This window comes from Lethenteron reissneri, chromosome 36 (assembly GCF_015708825.2).
Source record: "Lethenteron reissneri isolate LAM-NWPU_2019-01 chromosome 36, ASM1570882v1, whole genome shotgun sequence".
NCBI lineage: Eukaryota > Metazoa > Chordata > Hyperoartia > Petromyzontiformes > Petromyzontidae > Lethenteron > Lethenteron reissneri.
Genome location: NC_083814.1, coordinates 4933905 through 4951651, shown reverse-complemented (window position 1 = coordinate 4951651; position 17747 = coordinate 4933905). Strand labels below are relative to the sequence as shown.

Sequence of the window (17747 nt, the reverse complement as noted above, 5' to 3'; positions counted from 1 at the left end):
CACTAAGGTCAGTTTGGGATGGTTGGCAAACACTACTCCTGTCACCTTATCGGTGTAATATTTGCCTTGAAATATTAACCGATGCCATTTGCAACACGGTTTGTCTGACGTATTGGTTAGTTAATTGCGTTGAATCTACAAACCACCTAATACAAAAATACAATGTAAATAACGTGTAATTGAAATATTCAATTACAGTATTACATTACAGTGTGTTTAACACAAGCAGTTTTAAAACATTGCTAATATATTCCAAGTGACCGTTTGTTTGGTTTAATTTTTTAAGTTGTGTTTATGGTGGCTTCTAAGTCTAATTTCTAATTCTCTCAACATGGACTGGCTGGTATTGCTAGTGGTGTAGTAAAGGCCTTTTCTTCATTGTTATTTATACTGTTATGGCTATATCCATACCGCCAGCAAGCTGGAAGGCTAGTGAGTGATCGAGGCTGCTGTGAACATCAGGGAGCGGATAATATGGAATGGATGTCCAAGCCATTGAGGTCAGTGCTGGTTTACATGGCCAGTTCATCTGAATCCATGTCCAGTTAACAAATCACCTTTACGTACAATGAGATGCTTTTGAAAAGGAATAATTCTGTTCACGCTGTTATGGTGAGATGATTGTGAGACTGAAAAAGAAGTATAACGGATGTCAATTAATCACACAAAACTCTGTTTGAATTATGTAGGGTTATGTGGTGCAGATTTTCATTAGCTTATTTCCGAGTTTACGGAAGCGAGTGTGTTTTTTAAATTAATTTTTTTAGTTAGTGGGGAGGGGGTTCCCCATCATATTTCAAATTGTTTAAACAAAAAGCATGATAATATATAAATCGTGATTTTTTTTTTTTACCTCTAGCATGTCCCGTTATATCGGTGGGTATAATTCCTTCAGGTGCAACGCAATCCACAGCGCGCGCTGCCTTGTGCTTCCTCCCTTGGCGCGGTGGGTGCACAATGAAGGGCACATTTTAGGATGTTGATGGCTCTAGCGTATGGGGCCGAGTTTGGGTTGTGGTGGCACACTCAATGTGACAGGCAGGGGGGGGGGGGTCTTTGATGTGGAGCTTAGCTCCTGCAGCTTGTCTATTTATAAATCTTGGGGGCCAGTTGTATCATTGCTCTCGAAGCCTTGATTTGTCATAATGCAGATCTCGGGCCTCTGCAATACTGCAGGGAATCCTAGGGGAGGGGGAATGGGAGAGGCAGGGAAGAAAAAGGGGGAGAGAGAGATGGGGGGGGGGGGGGGGGTAGTGGTGGTGGGGGAGAGGGAGAGAGCCACAGAGAGTGGGGGGGAAAAGCATAACGTGCAGCCAGTACCCTCGGAAATGTCTGCTCGTCAGTGTGGACAGCCGTAGTCTTCCTCTTTGTTCTCCAGCTGACCTCTTGAAGTGCTCTCGATCGCGAGGAAGCGACGTCCGGCTGACAATTTAGCGATCCTGCCTGCGGATAAAGACGCTCAAGTTTTGCGCGCGGTAATCCACGTGCCCGTCCCAGCGTGCGGTGCGAAGCGCGCGTTAAGATTTTTTTTTCCCCCAAAGCTTTGCCTCGTGCAAAATAGGACCTGGTTCTCCTGTGTACGGATTTCGACGACTTTTTTCATCCTGAAGACAATTCAAGTTTTAGGCGGTCGATGCGTTGCATCGTGTGAAGTTTCCGGATGTTGTGGACCGTTTTTCGACGGCCGCTATTTTTAAGTTAAAGGGTGGGAGGCAAGCGCTTGTGCACGTGAAGACGCGACATTGTTTGGGGAGTGCGCTTTAACTTTTGCCAAGTGCACCCAACGCGTGACGATGCTCTGGGAGCACCGCTGAGTAGTGTGTGCAAATGTGAGACGGCGAACAGAGCGAAATCGAACACAATTGTACGTACCGACCTGCAGCTCAAGACTTGCGCTGTGAAGATTGCCGAACTAATAACTCTGGTGGAAAACAAAAAAAATATCCACTTGTACACTCAATCTTTTGACTTTTGCGCGAGTTGGATTTACAAAAAAAAAAGGTTGCAGAGGACAAAAGTATAAAACGGACGAAAACAAAATAATTTCTTCAGCGATGATCAACTAAAATTGAAAAAAAAAATACATAAGCCGGTGATCGACATATGGAGCCAAGTGAGAAACAAAAAGGTATTGTGTTCTGCGTGGTGCAGTGGGATGGCGAGTGGCGTGCTCGCGTGCGTGCGCGCGCGCGCGTTCGTGCGCACGCACGCGCGCGCACGCACGCGCGTACGTGTGCGTGCGCACGAGCCGGTCCGCGCCGCGTGTGCCTGTGCGCGCGTGCGTTGGTGCAGGCTTGCCAGTGTGCATGTGGTTGTGCGTTTCCATGGCAACGTTCAGAGAACCCTGCACTGCACCACTTGTGAGTCAGGGGTTTGGGGAGAGTGACGACATGCGAATTCAGTTTCCTTTGTCTCACCGTTTGGGGGGGTGTGTCGCTGCAGTTTTCTCCTCCGTGCAGCTATTGGAGCCGATGTTGTGTATCGGGCAAACGGCGCGCTGCTGCTGTCCGACGGATCCCTTTGTCCGTCGCGATAGCCGTCGTCTTAATATGAACAGAACTGTTAATGTGCGTGTCCTCTGTGCCGTGTGTCGGAGCCTTTATCGAATGTGTTAGCAATTATATGCCTTTTGTGCGAAGGGTGCGAAATTGAGTGTGTGCGTGTGTGTTGGAGCATGCGAGAACTCGCCTTATGTTTTTACATCTGGAGTTGACTGCTCTTTTGCTCGCAAGGTACTGCATTTGTATGCACTCATCCGCGTCGTTTATTTTTTTATTGCCGATTAGTTTGACGTTTCCTCTCTCGTGTGTCTCCATCGTTGTTGGTTAACGCACGCGCCGGCTCGGCTGATTCGTCCAACGTTCATCCAACTCGGCGTCGTTTACGTTCGTGCATGATATAGATCGGCATGTCGAAGGCAATTTTGGCCGCGGTAAAATAAATTGTCGACGGTACTTGATGCGATTTTGTTTGCGCGCTCGCGGCGTTTTGCTCGCTTGCTCGTCTTGGAATTGCATGCACCCGTCTCTTTGTCTCCATCACTGTTGCGCTACCGAATTCCCCGCTATTGCAACGTACCTGTTGCGTGGTTGTTTTTTTTTTTTTGGCACAGACACACGTGTGTCGAATTGTGTGAGCGCCGGTAGATGAAGTTTTTTTTTTTGCGAAACAGGTGACTAACTGACTGCCAAAGTCACTTCAATTCAAAACACTGACTTGGGCGTTATTGGGCTTGTTCCTGTGGGATCCTTTTCTGCCAGTATACTAGGTGTCTATTTGGTATTGAATCATCTTAACACCTGTATTTGATTTTTTGTATCGTTATTAAGAATAACTGAAACCCACCTAAACGGGTTACCACTATTGTATCGAGTGGAGGGGGGGGAGCATTTTTTATTCTACAATTTTAAAAAAAATGTGTGCAATTGAGTTTCATTGACATGTTTTAAAATATTTGAATGACATGGAGTCCAGTGTCTCACACTTGCTCGTGGTTATGGACACATGTGGAAATGTCCTCCTTGTTGAATTCCCAGAGGGACAGAGCTTGTTCTGCAATCCGAGTTGATGGTGTGGCTAATCGAGGTGTCGTAACGCTGGTAGAATTAAAAACTACGTCAGGCTCGTTCAAATAACGGTATGTACCATTGGGCACTCTTGAAAAGCAAATTGTACCAATTATTTGAGAGATTACATTTTCCATTGTATACTCTTAGCATAAATCTGACAGAAATGTCCTCTTTATTTCAATTACGCTGACTGCTAAATTCAATATTTCATGGAATATGAACAGCTCTGTATAGCTGTGAAAGATGGAAAAAAAATGTAATATACAAAGCCCACGAATTCCATAATGGACCAAGAAATTGCTTCATTGAAAGGCAATGCCCTGCAAAGTTTCAAGCAAAATATTAAATATGGAAGACACGAGCTTATTTAGTTTTGTTAACTGGCTTAACATCCAGTGTTTTGAGGAAAGCCTGGACTGCATATTAATAGTTGAAATGTGCCATCTATTTTGGTCCCCAGGACAATGTGCTCGGGCTCGTGGTGTTGGTATATGAGCAGCGGGCGGGTAAATCAGTGGGTCAGGGTTCAATGCCTCTGCACCCGACACCAAACAGACTCGCACGTCACGCCATTGGCCACCTAAGACACCATGTACAGTTCGTTTTGTGGATTATAACACATTTTTTAATTAAATAAATATCCCTCTTTGGGCTAATCCAACAGGTGGGTTATCTCCATTTGTTATCCCGAGCCTTTGGGCACTCTCGTTGTGTGCAACTTTTTAACGGAGATTTTTTTTTTTAAAACACCGCTCCTAACTGAGGGGTCTGAATCCCACAGTCGTAAAGAATCCCAGGTTTTATTTTAATAAAGCAATGGTGTGCCATTACATTCGGAATTGAGGCTATTATCTGCCGGATGTAACTCATAATCTCTGCAACAGAGCAGGGCTTAAGGAAGCTGATCTGATGTAAATATCAGTGATTACATAAGCAACATCTATAAATAACAGTAAAATACCATGTGAAGTGTGTGCACTGCAGAAACACGTTAATTAACCTTGGTTATTTTGAGCATATATTATCAAGGATAACTCCACAGTCGGGTTATTCATTTATTAAAAGTCTTAATAATATTACATGCACATGTACTTCAGATGAAAACAAACTACCAGTAATACTGCCACAGAACACAAAACCACATTATCTATTTTATTGAGTAGCCTAAGGATCGTTCTTGTAAGGTCCAACAATTTCCTTTAACACTGGTACAATTGTGATCCGAACTATGAAAGCTATTTCTGGACTTGACACAAGAGATGTTAACTACCTCACCTGGTATACAGGAAGTCGTGGGTCTGACCCTCGACCATGACGCCTGCTATATATTTGGATGTTGCATGTTCTCCCCGTGGTCGCGTGGATTTTTCTCCGGGTCCTCCAGTTTTACCCTCCACGTTTAAAATCAACATCACCACGCATTTAGATTGTTTGGCTGCTATAAAATTCCACGTGATGATAAGCCACTTCGTTGCACGGTCATTTGTGGCCAGGTCGCTTCTGAAAAAAAGAGCTATTATAGCTCGGTGGGCATTACCTGGTAAAAATAAAACATCTTTATAGTTTCAGTTAAGTTTGAACATCCTTTGTGAAGAATACCGGGCAAAGGAAACCAAAGTGAAGCATCCTTGGGGATGGTGGTCATCTTTGTGTATGCACTCTGATGTTAGATGTTTGATATGTCTCCGTAAACCTGTCACTTCTTTCCTCTTGAAGAGCAGCTTACAGTGGTAAAGAAATGGGCGTAAGGAATCATCTCAGCATATCATCTCTGAGAAGCAATTTTCGCATGACATCAGAAAATAACCATGGCTCTGTAGCATTGAGCCATGAATGCAAGACACAATACGTCCTTCACCTCCACAGTATATACATGTACAATAATGCCTCAGAATGCACAATTTCGGAGGTTCTTCTTTATCGTCATGATTCGATGCCGTATAATTGAAGAATCTCTTAACGTTTAGAAAATGCCATACAAAGGAGTGGCCATGCAATTTTGCCTCCATTGTGCTCACATGATTGTGTAAATGTCACCGACACGTACTGACATTGCCGCGGTCTGTGCAGCTTGTAAAAGCATTCATTCAGTACTAATACCAGCCTATGCAATTAAACTTTAAAGGAACACTGTCCCCATGGACCAATACACTTTGAACAAAATATAAACACGTTCTGCCTGTAGGAACTAATTAACACGATCAATTGAGATAGCTTGTGCCATTATTTCTTCAACTTCCTTTACGACTTTTCTCCAAATAACCTGCTCTCCTTAAAAAAAAAGAATTTATTCTAAACCAGTCCTGGGGCTTCCCCACCCACCTTTCACCAACTTGCAGTGACCAAGGTGGTGAAATATGGTCAAACAATCCCCATGATGACTACCACATGTTGGACTATATACATCCAGCAGTAGATTTACAAACGACTATATACCTTAATTTCCTCCCCCATCTTTCTTAGGTGATGCAGAGGAGGTTTGATTAGTGCATACAAACCAGATACAGATGCTTTGTACTTTATTTCTGTTGACTTTTATAAATGTTGTAAAGCAACATGATTTAATTTCCCAGAATGTAATACATTATATATTATTACCAGGCTGGTAATCTAAAACAGGACTTATTTCTAGGTTTCTCTCAGCATAATTTAATTCCATACTAATATTTAATTATTGTGCAATTTTTCAAGGTGTTTTCGTTTTTTGTCATCTTAACATTTTAAATTATTTCTGAGGATGCCACTAGGCGCAAGCTGAACTATTACCCCGTGCTTTTAGTGGTGGTCTCCTGACCCGTCATAATTGCACTTCCGCAAATATTAATCCTCACACTCCTGGCGATGCTTTTACGGAATAAATCACTTTACACACCAGTGAGTCAGACCTGAAATTGACACTGATGGCAGCAAAACTCTCAAGTACAGTGGAGCTCACATTGGCTGTATGTGCTTTTGGGATCACACGAGTGCATGACATTAACAGGGCTGGCAATAAACCAAAGCAAAACAGCATTTGAGGGTGCCACAGCATTCCTGCAACACAAATCAATTGAGCATATTTACACGATATAATTACACTTGCACACACATTGGCCAATTAATTTACACACGTGTATGTTTACACGCATGGTGCAATGATGATGCACATTCATGGATTGCAGGTAATTAACAATACTCGTCAATACACATTGTTCTCTATAAATGGTACAACACAAGTTTTTTTTATTATCTGGTGGTAACATATATCATATATATCATCTGTTGCAAATTGCCAGAGTGGTTTTCATTAATCTGCAAGGATTTTGCCATTTGCTGTGACTTTACCAGATATTTTGGTTGGGCGTTTTATTGATAGTCTCATCTATCTCTCGTCTGTTGCCATTGAGTAAATTTCATGGAATTCCCTTGAGGAGGTTTGGCAAACATGTGCACAGGCACAGATGACTTGGTTTCAGGCTACCTTACCTTCACTTGTGAATGTCAATCACGACATTTAGATTATTCATGGATATTTATGTTGAACCTATTTGACTAGGTATATTGTGTTTATTATTTAATGTGTATTTATTTGTCCCCATGTGGCAGAACCCATTTGTTTTTTTTTATAGAATGGAGCCACTGCAAATTTTACACGTGTATATATTGTACTTAACACAAACCTTGATGTGCACTGATAAAACAATGATCATATATGTGGAAGGATTACACTCTTTGCGTGTTTCTTATTGCATGATAAATTTATTTAGCATATCAAAGATTAAAAATGTATTGTATATGTCATCAGCAAGCACTTTAAGAGGGGCATTCCAGGTAACACATTAAATAATCACCATCTGTATGCTGCTGAGGTGTTTATGGCACACTGGAGGTCACTGGTTCAGTCTTTCAGTGCGGCACTTGAAAGAATGGACAACTTTCTTCAATATCTCTCCACCTCTGTACAGCCAGCAGTAGAAATGGGTGCACCACCGTTAGTCAATTGGTAGGTCGCGTGTGGGATAAAAATGTGAGTACAGCATTCCCATCTCTTCTCAGACATCTGGCCAGAGGAGGAGTAGGCCAAATATCATTGATAGGCCCTTTTGCAGCAGTGGCATGAGCAAGTCATTGCACGGTTTCTCCTTTACCTTGTGTATTTTTTTACATTGTCGTAAATTTGTTAATTGTTTATAATGTAGAAATAATATATTCCATCCCCTTTAAACATATCCACACATTGGAAAAACAATAAACCCCACATGGTCACGCATTAACACCAATGTTAATGGTGTGCATGTTTACACTGCACTGTAATGAGCATTTCTGCCCAACATATGCCTGACAAAGTAATATTGTATGGAAAATATGACGTGTAGCACGATAATATGAATTTGGCTGTGCCAATTTCCATGCAATGGCCTGCTTATGTCTATAATGGGAATTCATCCAAGGTTTTGGATTGAACGTGTCTCTGCAGCAGGTTTGCTGTTCCCCATTTTATAATAGTTGTTAAACTTTAAGCAGGCTAACGTTTATTCATTTCCAGCAGTGGCCTTAATGTACTTGCTTTAGCCTAATTTATTTATTGTTTTGCTAAAGGTCATGGTGGAAATTTACCAAATGTAAAAAAAACGGCCATCGTAAGTTTCAAATACAATAAATTTTTCTTGTTTGTGGCCCAGATGCGCTGTAAAGAAGATTCATCGTGTGAGAATAGGTTTTCCCATTTTTTCTGGCAACAACACAGGTGTTAAGATGTTAAAACACCAAACTGAAACCTTTGACAAGGAATCATGTTTGCGTTAACCACAATATTTGTGGTCAGAATGCAAACAAAAAACATACTCTGATAATATATGCATTGTCTTTGAAACTGATTGGTCGGAACACCACGATTCCTTGTGAAAGGGTTCAGTTTGGTGTTTTAACATCTTAACACACCTGTTTTGTTGCCAGAAAAAATGGGAAAACCTATTCTCATCTTTTGGTACTGGCAAAGGAGGTCCCATGATGAGATTCATCGTCTATGTGTGTGGCCGTGTATATAGAGCCTTGTGGGGAGTGGTAGTGTTGCAGTTATCGCGCTGCACTGCAAACCCGGCGAACCGAGTTTGATTCCTGCTCATGGCCAAGACCAGTGACGGAATATCTGGGGTGGTGTAAACATCGCCACTGAGGAGACAAAGGCTACCCACCCCTGGATGTGCCGGTCTTCATAGGTGCTCCAGTCATCTATATGGGCTGTACCTTGGACTGTGGTCTTGGTGTATAAAGTGTATGCTGTATGCACATATGTTGAGCTTCTTTCGAGCCGTAGGTAGCCAACCATACTAATGGAAGGTGCGGGGGAAGAACAACAAACTCATCACAAAAAAAATGAATGAGTTTTCAATCTAGATTTAAAAGTGCACAGCTGCAGGGGCTTCCTAATATCGGAAAGAAAAGCGTTCCAGACCGCCGCAGAAGCGCATATCAAAGCGTGCGATGCACTGACCGTCTTTGTTCAATGGCGAATCAAAGGCCGCTGTGAGGATGACATTGTCGTTGACATCGGCACATGACGCCAATGAGTAGATTCTGATGGTTCCCTCGTCACAATTTTATATTTTTTTACAATTCGGAGTGAATGGTGATACCTATAGTAGCTGCACAGGGGTTGCCTAAACTAATTGCCATGCTGGCCTTCATAGGTGCTCGCTAACAGCACTTGCTCCAACAGTCTCTGTGAAGGCTATCCAGGAGAACTTTCATACAGAGCATTAACAAATACAATGAAGGTAAAGTCTTCATTCTATTTTATGAATTCATTGCAGATGTATTTTGTATCTCTCATTAGAGGGTTATTACATCGCTGCATTGAGCGAGTAGCTTGGGGAGGTCTTCATCCTGCAAGAGATTGACCATGGCTGATGATGATAATGAAATTCGAAAACTTAGATCTTTTTTTTTTATTTCCCCACAGATTGCTTTCCTAATTTAGCTGGAAATATCAGTACGGTATAACATAAAAATAATTTCAGTGCATTCAATTTTGCAGGTACGTAAGTGGCGATGACATTGAAATATAGGTGAATTCCTGTGAAGAATGCTGCAAGGCATTCCTGCGCCTTTTGGCGTCATCTGGTCCAACCCATATGAGACTAGGCTCGAAGGAAAGCTGTCTCGGGTGTGGACCAATCAACTTCAAGGACAGTGCACATTATCAGAGTTATGTTCTTTTGTTTGTATTATGACTGCAGGTATTGCGGTCTATGCAAACATGACTCCTTGCAAAAAGGTGTCAGTTTTGTTGCCAGATAGAAGGGTAAAGAACCAATTATCATATTTTTACTGGCAAATGAGGTCCCCATAGCATTTGACTTAATAAAGGAAAATATTTTTTTTTCTGCTCTGAACAGTACATTTTTCCTTCTGAAGGGGCAATGTAAAGTTAAACTCAACGTCCACGCATCCATGCATGGCTCTACCGTTTGCAGACGTTCAGTGAATGGGATACAAGTGTGGTGCCGTTCGATACGCCTTTCTAATGTCTTGACGTTCCATACATCACGGGATTCATGGGTCCATGGAGACCGCACGTATGTGGCGCTCAGACCTCATGGCGCAACGCTGTACATCCTTTATACTCTGTCCAGCTGCATCTCTGTCCAGTTTATCGGTCCATCCGTCTGTGTCTCTTTGCCAGTCTATCTGTCCATCCGTCCGTCTGCCTTTTTTGCCCCGTTTGCCCTCTTCCACAGTTTCCCGCATGCTGAAACGAGTGTTGGACAATAGTCACTTGTGTTGGTGGTCCCGAGCAATAAAGGTGGGCATTTCACATTCCCTGTGATCGTGTCCCATCTCTCTTTAAGACAACCCCAAACCCTCACCCCCATGGTCTCCCCAGGCGGTGCGCATTTCACCCGTCGTGGAAGAATGATGGTTTCCGTTGACTCTGACCTGGAAACGAACTCACGTTCGTGTGCTTTGGAGCCTCGCTGTACTACCGCTCCCTTATACAGCAGCCAGTGGGACATCTGCGTATAATGGGCACTGCCATTCCGCCGCATTTGCTCTGAATGCCAACGGACGCGCCAGCTTTTTCCCTAGGTTAAATCGCGCAAATGACAATTCATAATTTGCTAAGGCTATCCAACGCGGGGAACAATGGGTTAAACACACATAACCCCTCCCTCCCAGCCCAGCTGCGCCATTGTGCGCCAGGTGCGGCGTATAACGCGGCGTGCCTGTCCATTCAGTGGGGAGGTGGGCGCGGAGCCCGCGGTGCTAACGCGCTCGGGTTTATACCCAGGTCGCGGAGTTGACGAGCGGACGAGTTGACGAGCGCTGCAAGACGTCACACGCCACGCGGTTTCCCCGCAAACGCGAAACTGGTGACGACGACGCCGCTGCAGTGGCGGTCGGTAGCCCTATCGCCGTTGTGGCTGCTGTTCAACGAATAATTTTTTGGGTGGGGGCCGGCAGAGAACGTGGCACCGCGTTTGTGCGTCCTTAGCTTCAACAACGACGAGATAAAGAGAGAGAACGATGATCTTTGCACGCAAGCGAATGCGCAAACATTGCGCGCGCGTTGATTTCGTCGTCGTCGAGTTTATTAGCGGAGTCCAACGATGAGACCGGACCCGAAATTAACTCATAAAGAAATACGCGCGCGGTGCAGATTAAAACTTACGTAATATTACTCAACGCAAGCTGTTCTAATGCTCGTTCTTATAAGAGTGCGCATGCCCGGTCTGCCCTTCCTTTATTGGATCACAGTAGATACGTGTTGCTCGCCTGCGGCTGATGGGCTCGTGCAAAATGTTCAACGTCCGTCCTGCATTATTCTTATTTAGAATCGGGGGGGGGGGGGGGGGGTAGAGGTTGATAGGCAGGCGTTGTTTTGTCATGTTAATGACGCTGACAAGCGAAAGTCGATAACGCGTTCATTTAGCGCGCCGACACAACAAAGACAAAGACCTCTCCTCTCCGCCGTGTAGCCGATTGACAGAGTTGGGGGCAAGTGCTGTTAGCGAGTAGCAGCAACCCCGATGAAGGCCGGGCACGGGCACCACGACGCACACAAAGACAAAGATCCCCCGTGTAGCCTTAACAGACTGTTGGGGCAAGTGCTGCTAGCGAGCAGTGCCTATGAAGGCCGGAACGGTACACGAGGGGGTGGCTGACCAGCAACCACGCCCGACCGCCTTTGTATCCCCCAGTGGCGATGTTTACACACTCATTTGAGGCTGAGTCGACCTAGGGGAGGGCCCATGGCCGGTTCAGATAGTCGTCATCGGTGTTGGCCGTGAGCGTGCGCGCGCACACACGCGCGTGGTGCGTCGACGCACCACGCACGCGCAGACGTAATGCCGTGGTGCACGCGCTCCGGATGAGGAGGAGGATTGACCCACTTGTCATGGACTCGCTGGATGTGCCCGTAACAGCTGCTTCGCCCCCTGCCTTCCGATTGGCTGCGGCGTGCCTGCATGCTCCAGCGGCATTGGTGGCACTGCGCTAGTATTAGTTACCACTGCAGTGAGACAAGGGGGGGGGGGGTGATTATTTTGAGGCTTTAATTGACCTGCAGTGGTGGGGTAAGGGATGTGGGGGGGAGGGGCTGGTGGAGGGTGGGTTTTTTTCGGGGGCGGGAGATGGAAAAGGGGGGGCTAGGGGAGGGGGGGCTTGTGGATAGGACTGCAAGCGGCGGATGGCCGGACTGCCCCAGTCAGTATATGTGGCAACGGGTTGGAATGCTGCCGGGGTAGGGAGAGAGAGAGAGAAAAATAAATAAATTACTTGCAGCAGTGGAAATGTTTGCTAAGAATAAAACGGTGTGTGCAGGAATATACCCGGTATCATCAAAGCCTAAAAGTAGAGTTATATATTTTTTCACACCTTACAAGATTTATTACGTTGCGATGTTTCTATTTTCCGGCCGCTTTTTCTGTTATCAAGACCACCGCATGAACGAGGCTTGTTGTTGCCCGTCACCGCGCGCGAGAGAGACGAGCCGATTAAACGCGCCGCTTCTCTTGCCCCACGTGTGAATATAGCCGGGATGTGGATTCTTTTTGTGTATTCCCCTTCCAGTTGAAATGTCCACTGGCGCGCGTTAGTTGCAAGCAGCCGCGCTGTTCGCCGCGTGTGTCTTTGTTGTGCTACAGACCCCCACCCCGGTCCCCGCAGTGAGCGGAGGTTGTTTGGGGGGGGGGGCGCCTCTGTCCGGCGTGAAATGCGCATTACGTCACGCTGCTCTGCAGCGTTCTCTCTGGGTGGACCGATTGTTTTGCAATAGCCGACAAACAGCGGCACGGGAGAGCGAGCGAGCGAACGTTTTTGTTAACAAAAGACCAAATGTGGACAAATGCAGAAAATAACATTAACAAATCGTGCCGTAATTTGTATCAGTTTAAACAGAAAATGCAAGGCGAACAAGCTATATTTAGTCTCTCACCCCCATCCAATTGGATGAAGCATCCTTATTGTTTGCCTCTGTTCTCGTGTCGTTGTATTCATTCTCGCTCCTTTTGTTGTGCCACTTTTTATCGCTCCATCTCACCCTTCGCCGTATGCTCATGCACGCGATTTCTTGGCTTCCATTCTTGTCACCAGTTTTATTCTTGTCTCGTCATTCCCCACTCGCACTGTTGTTCGTCTTATGCCCGAGCGCGGTTGCAGAGATTGTGGCTTCCCCCCCACCTCCCCGTCCGTGTTCGCGTGCTGCAGTCTGCCTGAGCGTGAATGCGTCTTTCCGCTCACACCTTTTGTGTGGTTGGCGTTTTGCTTTTGTTTTCATGGAGTAACCCCTTCCGTGACCCTGTCAGGATGTTTCTCAGCTGGCCATGCATGCATGCATTTCATTGTTAGAAACAAAGTTGTATTTATTTTCCCGACAGTATTGTATTTCTTTTTTTAAAACCGCATACTCTTACATTCATAGATAAATAAACGGACGCCTTGTTGAAGATGTGCAGCAAACGATAGATGAATGAAACTGGTTTGCAGTATTGTTTTAACTTCCTTTTTTTTTACACGCTATCAACACTCTTTCAGCAGATTAGTGACTAATAGCAAAAAAATGCACTGTCACATCCGATTGAAAATAAAGAATGTTAAGTCGTCGCTGGTCAAAATCATATGCACACGTGTAACTTGGAGAAGTCAAATGGGTTCAACAGGAATTTGAGCACTCTGCGTCAATGCACTCGGCAAACATCGTCCGTTGTCAACTTGCATTGCTTAAAAGCTGCTTGTGGGAATTTTTTTCCTGAGCGTGTCACCGCTAAATTTAGCTCTTGGAAAAAGCAGGCGAGAGAGGTCAACAGTGATAAGAGATTCATACTCAGCAAGAATACATCTGCAGTTATGCATTCCAGGAAAGTGTTTGTTTTTTTGCGCGTGTTTAATTTGTTGTCCTTCCCTGCACCTCCGATTAGCACGGTTTGCTGCGTAATAAGTTTAAGCATGCATACTACACCGTGCGTTTTTTGGAGTGCGAGTCGTGCACCTACCAGTCAATTTAGTCATTAAATATCCATAACACCCATGTCTTGTCCTTAACCATCTTTCTGCGAGCCTTCGCTACTACTTCAGGTGGGGTTTAAAAGTGAACTTAACCTGTTGCAAGTGCTATGGTATCATCATCACCACCACCATCGCCATCACTAAGAGATTGGTGTTGTTTGTGTACCTGTGTCGATTCTTGGTGAAAGCTCAATATCTGCATTTTGAATCTGAAGCTGCCTAAGGCTTAAAAATGGTTATCGAGTACATATTCCCTGGCATGATAGGTAACATGGCCATTGACAGATAAAATTTACAAAAACCTGGAGAGTGTACATGTATGTATGTTGAACTTCTTCCGCACCGTACGTAGCCAACCGTGCTAATCGGAGGTGCGGGGGAAGGACAACAAACTAAACACAAAAAACTGTTCTAAAGAAATTAGTTTTCAAACATGGAGGGAGTCATGCTTGGATTAGATATAGAGACAGAAATAGGAATGCACAGATCGGGGAACAAACAAGTTAGTAGAGACATAATCTCGACTGCGAAGAACATCCAAGTGGGCTTGGGCGAGTCGCGCCTCACGAAGGGACAATGGTCTCATGGGTGAGAATAACGATGGAGGGATGGCCAAAGGAGGAATCACCCCCGGTCGGACGACCCCCCGCAGGATGGAGCGATGGAATCTGCTCGAACGCCGGGTACGAGGCAGATTTGTTCCACCGTAGGATCGTGAGAGATGATGACGGCTTGGGGAGGCCTTCATTCAGCAAGTGGATTGATCACGGCTGATGACCAAGTGTGATGTGAATATTTGGCAGTGGGGAAACCGATGCCCGTGTTTCCACAGGCCACCTGGAAGTGTGCGGGCTTAGTTCTCAAGCAGGGCTTGCCAGCTAGTCCCAGTTTAATACGTAGGCTTTCGCGACCAATATTATTCATAACAGTAATGAATTTGTCACGTAAACAAAATGCCAATTTGTTACTACTTCAGCCCACCAGTGTGTTGGAGGGTAAATCCACAACATTTACAATTTGAGTACTCAAATTGAGTAGTAACTTATTGACGCTTTGTTTACGTGATAAATCGCTTACTAATTGGCTGTGTCGGGTGGTGGAGGGTTACGACACATTTTATACTTACGCGATCGAACCCAGTAACCTTTAATATGAAGCACGTCCCACATTGCTCAGCAATCTCCACCTCTGGGAACAACACAACACCGAAGTGGGCTCGGGAAGAAAGGGGGATGCTCAGGAGCTCCCCTTCGTAATCAAGCTGCACATTTGTACCCTGACTGACCTTTAAAAAAACAAACGACCACATCACGGGGTCAACAGGGAGGATGCTCGCCTCCTGGCCGCGGAGGGTATGGAGAGGTAAGGTACAGCAGTGGACAGAGGAGCAGACTCCTTGGGGCATTATGCACTCTCAGAGTGTTTGGACACGGATCCAGGCTGAACTGATGAAGCTGGAACAATAATAGGCCATTCTTGGGTCACCGAGCAGAGTTACCAGTGGTCTTAGAAATGTAGCAGTAGGTCATTTCGGAACGGTTCTGATCCCACACCCACGCTTTTGTGTATTGTAGTAACCCAAATAGGTGCTCGCTAACAACACTTGGCCCCAACAATTTTTAAAGGATTTTTTAGACCTATTACAGAGTTTTTTTTCCACCGGATAAAGAGCACTGCACTACTGTTATATATAATTTAAATTGCATTCCTTGTACACTACAAGGGGTGGATTTGCATTAAAGTATTTTGTTGTAGAGTAAAGTATATTGGTTCTAATCCCAGCCTCAAGCAGGGAAAGAATTTAAATATGATTTTAATAATATAACACTGCCATTCTGTTTATGTGGACAACAGAGCCTTTGTATGAATTAATATTTAATTGGGTTAAGTTAAATCTCTCCTATGGTACGTATATTATGTTGGGAGTGAAAGTCTTTAAACATACTTAATGGGATCAAAGCAGCTTCTCATATTAACACTTAATGTCAAAAATAAAAATGTATCCTTTACAAAGGGGGTGGAATGTATTTGAAGTATTTTAGGATTTTGTTTTGTGGATTTTTCGTGGGAGGGGGTGGGGGGTTAATTTTAATTCCAATTGTGCAATGGCTAAAATGTCACGAGACGTATAATTCATTCAGATAATTCATTCACGAGACGTACAATCCATTAGGATAATTCATTTACGAGACATAATTAATTCAGAGCTCGCACGGAGCCGTTGGAGAACAGCTCATGGAAGCAGATACCACTGAACTACTTCTGAGGTTCCCCTTCAAGCGACCATTCTCGGGGTACACCGTCCACCATGCACTGGCACAGAGGAACGTGAATCGCATGGTTGTCAAATTGAGACGTATATTTGTTATTCCCTGAGGAGTCATTGGAGACTGGGCTGAGACCATACCCACTATACACTCTTTTATTTTACCAGGTAAGGTCCACTGAGCTTTATAGCTCGTTTTCAGAAGCGACCTTGCCACAAATGAGAGCTCAACGATGTGGCTTATCATGTGGAAATGTATAGCAGCAAATGCTCTAAACGCCTGTATAGAAAATCCAGTTAAATCAGAGGTGGCTGCCGATATTCAGAGCGAGGGTCTTTGCTAGATTGTTTTTGATTGATGTTCATTCTTCTTTCACAATAACGAGTAACTGCAATTTCTGACTTGCTTCATTTTGTCACTTCTAATTTTGCCAACAGCCTATAAATATAAGCACAAAACAACTACGTGTTGCTTAATCTTTCAGCTTATGAATGTTTCCTATCACGAACCATTATGTATGTATTTATGCTGCATATACATGCTGCCGATAAAACAGCTACATTTAGTGAATTTTAATGAATTGCTTTGATTGTTGACTTTCATTAATATTTACCAAGTTTTTACACTTTCTGATAAAGCATGATTATTCATACAGTGGTCACTGACACCCTTTCTGAATCTAGACATTTGCATAGTTTAAGCTTCCTGATGAAGCGTGATTTAAAATGTTGGGGGTTAAAAGTTGTTCTGAATCAGAGAAGCAGCTTTGCACTTATATAAACAAAAAATATAGCCTAAGCGTTTCTGGAGTTCACTGTTTATGAAAAACAAAGGTAAACCTTTGTTTGAAGTTAAACCTTTGCAAAAAGGTCCCATGATGAAGGTAAACCTGCACTATGCAACACTAATATCTGTTAAGGCCTAATTGAATATGTTATGAAATGCCCTGTGAGATTGCCATTTGGATCGTAGTGTTTAGCTCTGATCGATATTGTTGATAAGAAAAAATACATCTGTCAATCACAATACAATGGTCCTGGAAGTCCCGTAAATAACCAAACATTTTGGATCCACTCATATGTGAAGTTACATGCACCTTAGATCACAATTAAATGTTTCATTTTTGGTCCTTATGAACTGAACGTTGCCCTTGTAGTTTTTTTTTTAAATGAGAAATCAATCATTGAAAAAAACATAGTCGTCTCAAGTCCTAAATACTGCTTGTAACTGAATATGCAACTGAATATGCATAATGAGGTGATTCAATCATTTAAAACTTACCATTTGATTCTATGTTGGATGAATAAGCCGGATGGGAAACATGTGTCCCTGTCAGAGATTTTATAGACCTGCACTGGGATTTCAGCCAGCACTTTGACAATAACAATGCTTTTCTCTGCCGGAGAGTACTGCAGGATCATTAATG

General features: G+C 44.0%; 1 protein-coding gene and 1 long non-coding RNA gene across 2 annotated transcripts in view; one reads left to right on the top strand and one right to left on the bottom strand.

Annotated features, from left to right (window-relative positions):
- LOC133351037 (uncharacterized) overlaps positions 1-2147 on the bottom strand; it is a 61559-nt gene extending 59412 nt beyond the window's left edge. The window contains exons 1-2 of the long non-coding RNA XR_009756141.1: positions 1873-2147; positions 1321-1443 (exon numbers count right to left, since the gene is read on the bottom strand). This is a non-coding gene — a long non-coding RNA (uncharacterized LOC133351037). The remainder of the gene's footprint in view (positions 1-1320; positions 1444-1872) is intronic.
- The window catches only part of LOC133351033 (calmodulin-binding transcription activator 2-like), a 615463-nt gene that overhangs the window by 525223 nt on the left and 72493 nt on the right, over positions 1-17747 (top strand).